This window comes from Manis pentadactyla, chromosome 3, assembly GCF_030020395.1.
Source record: "Manis pentadactyla isolate mManPen7 chromosome 3, mManPen7.hap1, whole genome shotgun sequence".
NCBI lineage: Eukaryota > Metazoa > Chordata > Mammalia > Pholidota > Manidae > Manis > Manis pentadactyla.
In genome coordinates, this window is record NC_080021.1 from 20,122,805 (window position 1) to 20,132,153 (window position 9,349).

The 9,349-nt window shown below is 44.8% G+C and overlaps 1 long non-coding RNA gene across 10 annotated transcripts in view; it reads left to right on the top strand.

The window, feature by feature from the left end:
• The window catches only part of LOC118932232 (uncharacterized), a 28,724-nt gene extending 25,437 nt beyond the window's left edge, over nucleotides 1-3,287 (top strand). For 6 of the 10 annotated variants that reach the window (XR_008996188.1, XR_008996186.1, XR_008996187.1 and 3 more), the window contains one exon: nucleotides 770-3,126. This is a non-coding gene — a long non-coding RNA (uncharacterized LOC118932232). Of the gene's footprint in view, nucleotides 1-769 lie in introns of all 10 variants that reach the window. The other 4 variants (XR_008996192.1, XR_008996193.1, XR_008996194.1 and 1 more) reach the window with 4 other exon arrangements.
• Nucleotides 3,288-9,349: the final 6,062 nt, after the last annotated feature.

Below are 9,349 nucleotides of genomic sequence, written 5' to 3' on the forward strand. Positions count from 1 at the left end.
GAAGGCCAGATGGGAGGCAGGAGAATGGGTTTGGCTGGAGGGTAAGCACCTTGGCTCCAGTCATTACATTCAGAGCAAACTGGGGGGCTGCCGAACAGAACACATCTGAGGGTGGGTTTGGTGTCAGAGCTCCGTTTGTTGTGTCTGGGCTACGTCGCCAGTTCAGCCCCCTGCACTTAGCCCAGGAGGCCTTTGTGACCCAGCCTCTGGCACGTCCCAAGACTCCTTTCCTGTCATTAGATGCTCTAGCAGTACTAAGTTGATGCTGACACCTTGCTCTTCTGCAGTCCCATGCTTTTGTTCATGTCATTCCTTTTCCTGGAACCTTGGTTGGTCCACCCCATTTGTTCTATCCTCATCTTCACCTTGCTAAATCCTACCATCTGTTAATATTCATCTCAGGTCTTATCAGCTCCCAGAATCCTCCTCTTGAAGGAGAGCAGTGTCCTTCCTCCTTGGCCCACAGCTGGCTGTGTGCGTCTTTGTCACTGTTCCTGACGTACACATCAAACCCTGTTGATCGTTCACCACAACCATTCCTTCTTCCTTTTACTTGCCGGCAGAATTTGCCTTTCAACAGAGGCTGAAAAAACCCAGTGCTCTCTTTTCCATCCTGCCTTACAGCTAAGGTCTGGGATGTGATTCAGTTTTGCTCAGAGGGTTTGGACAGGAAATCTACTAAGGGATTCTGGGGAAAGATTTTCTTCCATGACAACAAGGGACTGATGCAGAGAACACCCTTCCTTTCTGTTTCTGTGGTTGAATATAGTTCTGTGAGAAGTGACATTTGAAGCCGCAGCAGCCATCTTGCTGCTGTGAGGGGAAAGAGGAGGCCAGGAGAATCCCAGGGAAGGTGAAGCAGATCCCTGCCACCCCTGAGCGGCTGCACCAACTTGGGAGCTTCTCCTCCAGCCTTTCTGAGAAGTGAGATAGAGTGATAATCCCTTGTTGCCTAAGTCACGTTTTGGGAGATATTCTGTTACTTTCTACGTGATTTCACGTATCATGTTTACATGGCCTTTGTGTTTTTCTCTGTTCTGCAAGTTATAGGGAGTATAGTAAGTTGTAGTGAGAGATGATCTTATACCCAACTTTGTATCCTTGGTGGTTAGCATAGAGTATGCACTCAGTAAATGTTCACTCAAGTATTTATTTTTCCATAATTTTTCCACCAAGAGCTATAACAAATAGTATGTGCCAGATAATATCTGTCCCATTTAGAAGATAGCCCCGGAATGTTGGGGAGTGGGAAATAGGTCAGTGAATCTTACATGGGTAACTCCATGGGGAATTTACGGGAATGAAGGATCTGACACAAATGCTATGTCATTTCAGTGGAATTGACAAGTGTTATTCAGATAGTTTATTCAGGCCTTATGAAAGCTTACAACAAAGCCCAGCATGTATGTCAAAATGTGGTGCATTGGTTGAGGAAAGGAAGGGGTGGTGGATGCTTACAGTGTGCCAGGCCTCTCTCATCTCCTGTTGTGGTCCCTGGCCCTGTCACCTGGCTCAGTGGGACAGAAGTGATAGCTGCTTCCATAATCTTGAAGTCATCAAATCTCTTAGACTTCTTTTGGTCCTTAGCTGCTGCCCAAACTCTGTTATTAAAAGTTGGAGGTTGTCCTAGCTTCTTGGAGGCTTGTGAGATTCCATTTTTATTGAAATGTTTCAAGCATTACACCAGCTTTGCTAAAAATGGTGCAGCAAATCAAAAAGGCACAGTTACTTTGGAGAATCCATCTGGCAGCCCCAGTCCTCTAAGCACATACATTTAATTTTATGGTTTGTTACACAAATCAATAGAATTTGTTGTATCAGAGGGAGCCCATGTATTTATTCTGGAAGCCCCTGTAAACTAAGAGCAGGTATTCTTATATGGGCTTTGGTCTGGTTTTTCTTATTAATAAGGGAGGAAAATCACTTTAGATTTCCATATTGACTCACAGAGGAGTGAGTCCCCTTTTCACATTTGCACATCCACGCAAACTTAATCCTAATCTCCTCGGGTCTCAGTAACTGAAATTTAGATGGTAAAGTCAGATCTCCACGTGACGGAGAGCCTCAGAGTCTGGGACCTCAGCAGCTAGAGAAGTGACCCAGGTGATGGTGCTGTTATGGTGGACGTTTATGTGGGGGTGGGGAGGAGAATGCTGTGGCGATAACATTGTGCCCAGACCTGTGTTAATGAACCCCTCGAAGATGAGGCCTAATGTCTGAGTGTGTGTGTGTTTTAAGGAGAGGGGGTTAGATTACATTCTCATTTTTTTATGACCACCAGTTCGCTTCCCTTTAGTTTCAGAGAAGTAAATTTAAGTCTCTCAGCCCGGATGAATTTGGAACCCACAGCTAACAAGCTACTCTATATCCTGAAACTCTTGGCCGAATTTCCCCTCACCTCTATGGCTTGCCTGAATCCTGTCCTTTTTCCAAGGAAACAGCGTTCTTGAAGCCCCCTCAATGCCAGTCTCTTCTTTCTCCCTTACCCTGTGCAAGCCAGGACAGAAAGATCCTTTTGTTTCCTTTTTAATCAACAATAGAACTTTGTGAACTTTACACTGCTCCCTTCATTCAATAGCACCCATGCCATCCCTCACCCACCCACCCATTCACCCAAAAGATATTGGTTTAGCACTTTCTGTCTGCCAGGAATTGCTCTAGGAGCTGAGGATACAGTGGTGAATGAGCAAGGCATGTCCCTGTTGTCACAGTGTTTGCATTTTAGCCTGGAGGACAATAAAAATAAACTCTAAATATAATATCAGATAGTGAAAGGGCTCTGAAGAGAAATGGTGGCAGCCATGAGAACGGGCCTCTCCAGCCTCATCCTGTAGGGTGTGTGATGATGGCGAGTGCTCCAGAAGCTGTTTTCTGAAACCCATCACAGAGTCCGACTGGGACCGTGCTTGTCAGGGCTGCTCCCCACCGGTAACTAAGCCTGTCAGGGCCACTAAGATCATCACAAGCCTTGATGGTGGGAAACTCTAGCTTGCATACTCTCTAAAGGGCCTGCCCACATTTTCTTGGAAGTGCACTGTAGCCTAAGACTTCTCACCCCCCTCCTCCCCTGCCCCTTCACACAGGAGTAGACCTTCACTGCACCTGATGGCCCTCCAAGCCCAGGCCTCTTTCCTCCTTTTATCACCTCTCATGTTTCTCTTGATAACATTGTGCCTTCTTATCCCATCTTGGCATGTGCTTCTCAGTGGACCTGGCCTAACACAAGAGCTATGCAGCCTGAAAGAAGAGGATGTGACCCGGGATGGGAGCTACTGCAGATAAGTGGCCAGGAAAGGCCTCTCGGGAGGGGTGACATTTGTTTAGGGACTTGGTTGGAGGGAGGATGGTCTGTGTGAACACCTGGCGGAGGTGCACTGGGGCAGGAGGGAGAGGGAAGAGCCCGTGTGGACACTTAGACACCTGGTTTCTGGGGTGTCCCTTAAGACCCCTGGGCAGGGGGTGAGGGCAGGCAGTACCGGGTTCCCTCCAAACTCCCTCCCAGTTTCATTGGCTCAAACTTTACCTGCTTTGCCTACTTAGCTTCCCCTAAGATTTCAGATGATCAGAGAGTTCCAGGTTTAAAACAAATACTCTGAAAACCACTGTTCTGGGTGAACTCTGTGGTCTCTGCCCTACTTTATGACTCTATCAGTCCATTGGCTGTAGGGAGCATAGGCAGTGGAAGAAATCGCCTCTATTTGGAAGCCTAATTGTTCCACAGAGATACTGGATTAGAGCAAGGCAGATGTAGGTAAGAGGAATTAGAGTCAGGGATTAAAGGACTGGCTGTGTAGGGTCTGGTGGAGAGGGTGGGGGCTTGATAAGGTGGGGAATTTCCCAGTACGCTCTGAGGCCCTAGAGCTGGACAGCAGCCACAGGAGGCTGGCATGTGTCAAGTAGGCAGAAGTGGACAAAGCATGGCCCTGTGCTAAGGCCTGGGGAGCATGGGGTGGGGGAGGTTAAAGGGGAGTTCTCCGTGTGAAATGGAAAGGTCTTTAGAGAAGCAGTAGTGGAGGATAACAGCTGTGCTCACAGACTTTGGTTTCAAAGTGTAAAATATTAATATTGCCCAGAAGAAAGATGACCACAATTACCTGTTGCCAGAGGGGTTGGTAACTGAATTCATAAAAATTTTCTGGCACAGTTTTAGTGGTAAAACTATTTTTTTCCCCCCTGAGTTTTCAAGAGAGAGAGAGAGGCTAGCAGCAGCAAGCAAAGACTTAGCTGATGGGATGGGCTTTTTTCCCCTCCAGTCCTTTAGGACTGTAGAGAATGCCAAAACCACTGATAGGAAAGTGATGTCTAACACACTGAGATGAAGAGTCAGGGAATCCTTGGAGTATGCTTAGAATTAAGTTTGTTTGTCAGTAAAAGACTCAACTCTAGTGGCTAAAAATACAAGTTTATTGTTTTGTTAAATAATTTTGGAGGTAAGTAGTGTGAGGCTGCTGTGAATTATCGGAGACCCATACGCCTTCTATCTTTCTGCTCTGCCATGTCTACCTCCCACCCTCATGGTCTGAAATGGCTGCTAAAGCTCCTGCCATTACATCTAGACACTAGGCAGCAGGACGAAGGAATGGGAGAAGACTTGTCTTATCCCTGTTAAGCCATTTAGGATGTCCCATACAATATTTCTGCTTATATATCATTGGCTAGAACTTAGTTTCATGAGCACTTCTTGTTGCAAGGGAGGTTGAATAATGAATAATAATGTTCTCAGTTTAAGATTTGGGTTTTGGTTCATAAGGAGGAAGGGGAGACTGTCTTGTAGGAAGTAGCCAGCATTCTGAGTAAATTAATGAGAAGTATACATACCTGGAATGGGATACAGCATTCATTCATTCATTCACTGAATCACTCATTTTCTTGCTCACTCATTAGTTCAATGAATATTGAGTACATAGGTACTGGGGACCTGAAATGGCCAGGGCAGTTTTTGCCCTCAGAGTGTTCCCTAAGTGTGCATAAATAAGGGCAATGGCATGTGAGAAGTGATCTGACAGGTGATTCTATGTTCAGTGACAGACCAAGCAAAAATTTAGCTCTGGTTGGGTTGGAGAGCTTTGTGGAAAAAGAGGCACATGAGTTGGAATTTGGAGAATGAGGAATTCTTCAAGTGAAGATGGGGAAAAGGCCTTCTGGGTGGGAAGGGTGGAGATAGACAGCATCTGCATTGTCCTTTTGGTGAAACAGAATGAAGGACCCATTTGGGAACTGCAAGTTCAGCCAGAGTAAAGCTGCAGAGATGACGGACATGTTACAATGAAGCCCATTTTGTGTTCTGCTAAGACTTAAAAAAATGCTTGTCTATTACAGTCTATCTGAATTCTTCCTGCTCCCAGCTCGGTTGCATAAACAGAGAAGGCAGTCTGAGACATTTGGACTTACAGTAGCAGGGAGCCACTGATGGGTTTTGGCCAGTGGCATGTGGGCTGAAGTAACAGTAGGCCAGTTCTGAGCCTTTGGAGACACCGTGGATTCTGCTTGCCCCTCTGGGACCTTCCACCAATGGGAAGAACATGTCCCAGTTCTTGGGATTCCTTTAGCCTGGGCTCCAGAATAAGATGCATGAGGCAGACTTGAATTCGATCCACAGCCTGAAGCACAACTGCCCCAGTCACTTCTCAAAGCTGTGAGCAGCAAACAAAGGCTTATTTTGTTTGCCTCACAGATTTGTAATAGTGTTGGGCAGCAGCATTGTAGAAGAGGCCTGCTGATTACCTAGTAATTAGATTCCTCCTGATCATCTCACACTGTGACGGCCAGACGGGGGTGTGTGGCCAAGCCTACCTGTTTGACATAGCAGATGACCTCAGAGATAGTGTGAGGGAAATGCCACACAGAAGTGGCACTCCACAAACAGGACGTGGGTCTTGCCTGGATGTGAGAGCTGATACCCAGGTGAATACTAGGGTTGGTTTAGTTCAGAGCTTCTCAACCTCAGCAATGCTGATATTTTGGTGCGAGGAGCTGTCCTGTGCCTAGAAATTTAGAAGCATCCCTGGCGTCTACCCCTTAGATGCTGGTGGCACCCCCCCCCCCAATTTGTGACAACAAAAAACATCTCCAGACATTGCCAAATATCTCTTCAGTGACAAAATCACTCCCCGTTGAGGACCACTAATTTAGTTGATATGGCTTCAGCTTTCTGTTAAAGATAAGAACAGAGGATGACAACTAATGACATCATTTATTGAGCACTTACTGAATTGGAGGCACTTTGGTAAGTACTTCCAGGAATTAGTCTGATTTGGAAAGCATATACGTCTGCTGATATCGCCACCACGAAGTCTCATAGCCAAGGTGGCTTAAACAACAGACATGAGCTCCTGGTATCAGCAGGGTTCTTCTGAGACCTGTCTTGGCTTTGAGATGGCTGTCTCCTCACATGGTCTTTCCTCTGCATTGTCTGATTCCTCATCTCCTCTTTTTTTTTTTTTTTTTGAAGGGTAGTTGATGCACAGTATTACATTACATTAGTTTCAAGTGTACAACACAGTGGTAGAACATTTATATACATAATTCTAGGTTCCAGCTATCACCCTACCAAGCTGTTACAATATCTTGACTATATTCCTTATGCTATACATTACATCCCGGTTACTTATTTATTTTACCATTGGAAGTCTGTCCTTTTTTTTTTTTTTTTTTTTTTTTTTTGTGAGGGCATCTCTCATATTTATTGATCAAATGGTTGTTAACGACAATAAAATTCTGTATAGGGGAGTCAATGCTCAATGCACAATCATTAATCCACCCCAAGCCTAATTTTCGTCAGTCTCCAATCTTCTGAGGCATAGCAAACAAGTTCTTACATGGAGAACAAATTCTTACATAATGAATAAGTTACATAGTGAACAGTACAAGGGCAGTCATCACAGAAACTTTTGGTTTTGCTCATGCATTATGAACTCTAAACAGTCAGTTCAAATATGAATACTCATTTGGTTTTTATACTTGATTTATATGTGGATACCACATTTCTCTCTTTATTATTATTATTTTTAATAAAATGCTGAAGTGGTAGGTAGATACAAGATAAAGGTAGAAAACATAGTTTAGTGTTGTAAGAGAGCAAATGTAGATGATCAGGTGTGTGCCTGTAGACTATGTGTTAATCCAAGCTAGACAAGGGCAATAAAACATCCACGTATGCAGAAGATTTCTCTCAGAACAGGGGGGGTGAGGTTCTAAGCCTCACCTCTGTTGATCCCCAATTTCTCACCTGATGGCCCCCCTGCGACTGTGCCTTTCTTAGGTTGTTCCTCCCTTGAGGAATCTTACCCGTCTCTGGCTAACCAGTCATCTTACAGGGCCATACAGGGAAATGTGAAGTTGGTAAGTGAGAGAGAAGCCTTATTGTTTGAAAAGGTTAGCTTTTTACTTCTTTGCATATTTATGCCCTGTGGCTTCTATGCCCAGCATTTGTCTTGAGGTATCTTTACCACTTGGAAGAATTATGATACTCGGTAAATTTGATATGAGGCACGAATTCTATTTAAGGGTTGTAATTAGGAAGGAAGAAGAAAAGCTATAGAAGTAGCAGGCGGAAGAAAACACCTCATCTCCTCTTTTATAAGGATTCTGGCCATACTGGATCAGAGCCCACACTAATGACCTGATTTTAACTTAATTACCTCTTTAGAAACTGATTCTCTCTATACAGTCACACTCTGAGGTCCTGGAGGTTAGGACTCCAACACATGAATTTTTGGGGACATAATTCAGCCATGAGAGAAAGTTGACAAATGAGGAAACTGAGGATGCAGAGGTGAAGTAACATGGGCTTCGGCGAGGTGTTTAGTATGTGGGAGAGCCAAGGCCGACCCATCCAACTCTGTAATCTGTGCTTTGGGCTGGGTTCCAAACGGCCTCTGCAAGAAATGAACCCTGTGAGGAACTCAGGCAAGGAGGCCTAACACAAATGTTTTGCAATGAATTTGTGTTCGTATGTGTTCATAGTAGAAAAAAGAATGGGCTTGTTCAGGTGTTATGTTCGCACCCTTATATAACTGTGTATGGAAAGAACCCCCCCAAAGAGTCACATTCAATGTCTTCCTGGTCATGGGAGAGAAGCTACTAGGTTGTAGGAAGTGCTTAGCCTCTCAGGGTTGGCTGGGCCGCTCAGTACCACTCAGGGAAAATACCCTCTGGACCCTGTGCCTCTGATGATTAAGATAACAAGCCTTAAAGATTCTTACCCAATAATGTAGCAATTCCAGTCCTTGGAATTTATCTTTAAGGCAGGAACCAAATATGTGTACAAAGATTTATGCATAGAATATTTGATTTTAGCATGCTTTGCAAGAGCAAACATTGGATAGATATTGGATAAATAAATTACGGCATGTCCATATGGTGGAATGTTCAACTTGTAGATGAATATTTTCTTCATATTCATGAAACACTTCATGATATATTATTCTTTGAGGAAAAAAATATTTGCATATCATATCGAGTATGATCCCAAGTTTTTGAGATTGTGTATGAAAGTCGTCATCATGTCGAATAAGTAGGCACTTGTATGTAGCGGAAATGAATTGTATTCTTGGTCTCCGGCTGTCCTATTAGCCTTGTTCTATAGCTTTTGTCTTGCTCCTTGATAAAACTGGGGCCCGTTGCAGGACTTCTTTTATCAATCTTATCTAAGGGAAAGGCATCCAATCATTGCTTTCACAAAAACCTACATTCCATTTAGTAATTAATACGTCTACTCCAGTGTAAGCATTCAAATGCTCCAAGCTTCACTGAAAATGAAAATTTCTTTCCGCTCCCAGTTCAACCACATCATGCCGGCCCTTGTCCTGAGGAGGCGCAGAGGGCTGTTGTGCTTCTGTTTTCCTCCCACACTCCCTGGGCTTCCTTTGGCTCCTCCAGAACTGGGAAGAGGGACAGAGAAAGGGGCAGGAAAAGACTTGCTGGAATGGTGTCCTAGCCATCTGGGTCTGACAGTTGACTCCATTTCTTGTGCATTCCTTCATGGGTACTTTGCTGCCTGCCCCTTCCTGTTCCCGGTGGGCACCTGTTTGTGTGTATTTGGATTGTCCCTACACGACTTCTTGCTCTACCTCCAGCATTTGGTGACACAGCAACCGGGCCAGTTCTGGTTCACAAGAAACTTTCACACATCCTTTGGGTGGGTAACATTGCAGTATTTCCAGAATCTCTCACCTGGCCTTAGTCCATCTCCAAACCAATAGGTGGTTACACGGGGGAGTAGGGGCATATCTGGGCTGGAGAGGTTGGGTGGGGTCCCTTTTTGCAGCCCGGTCGTGGAGATACAGGCGAGCAGAAGTAGACAAGGGCTTGTGAGCAATAAACAGGGGTCTCCCACTTTATTTCTCCC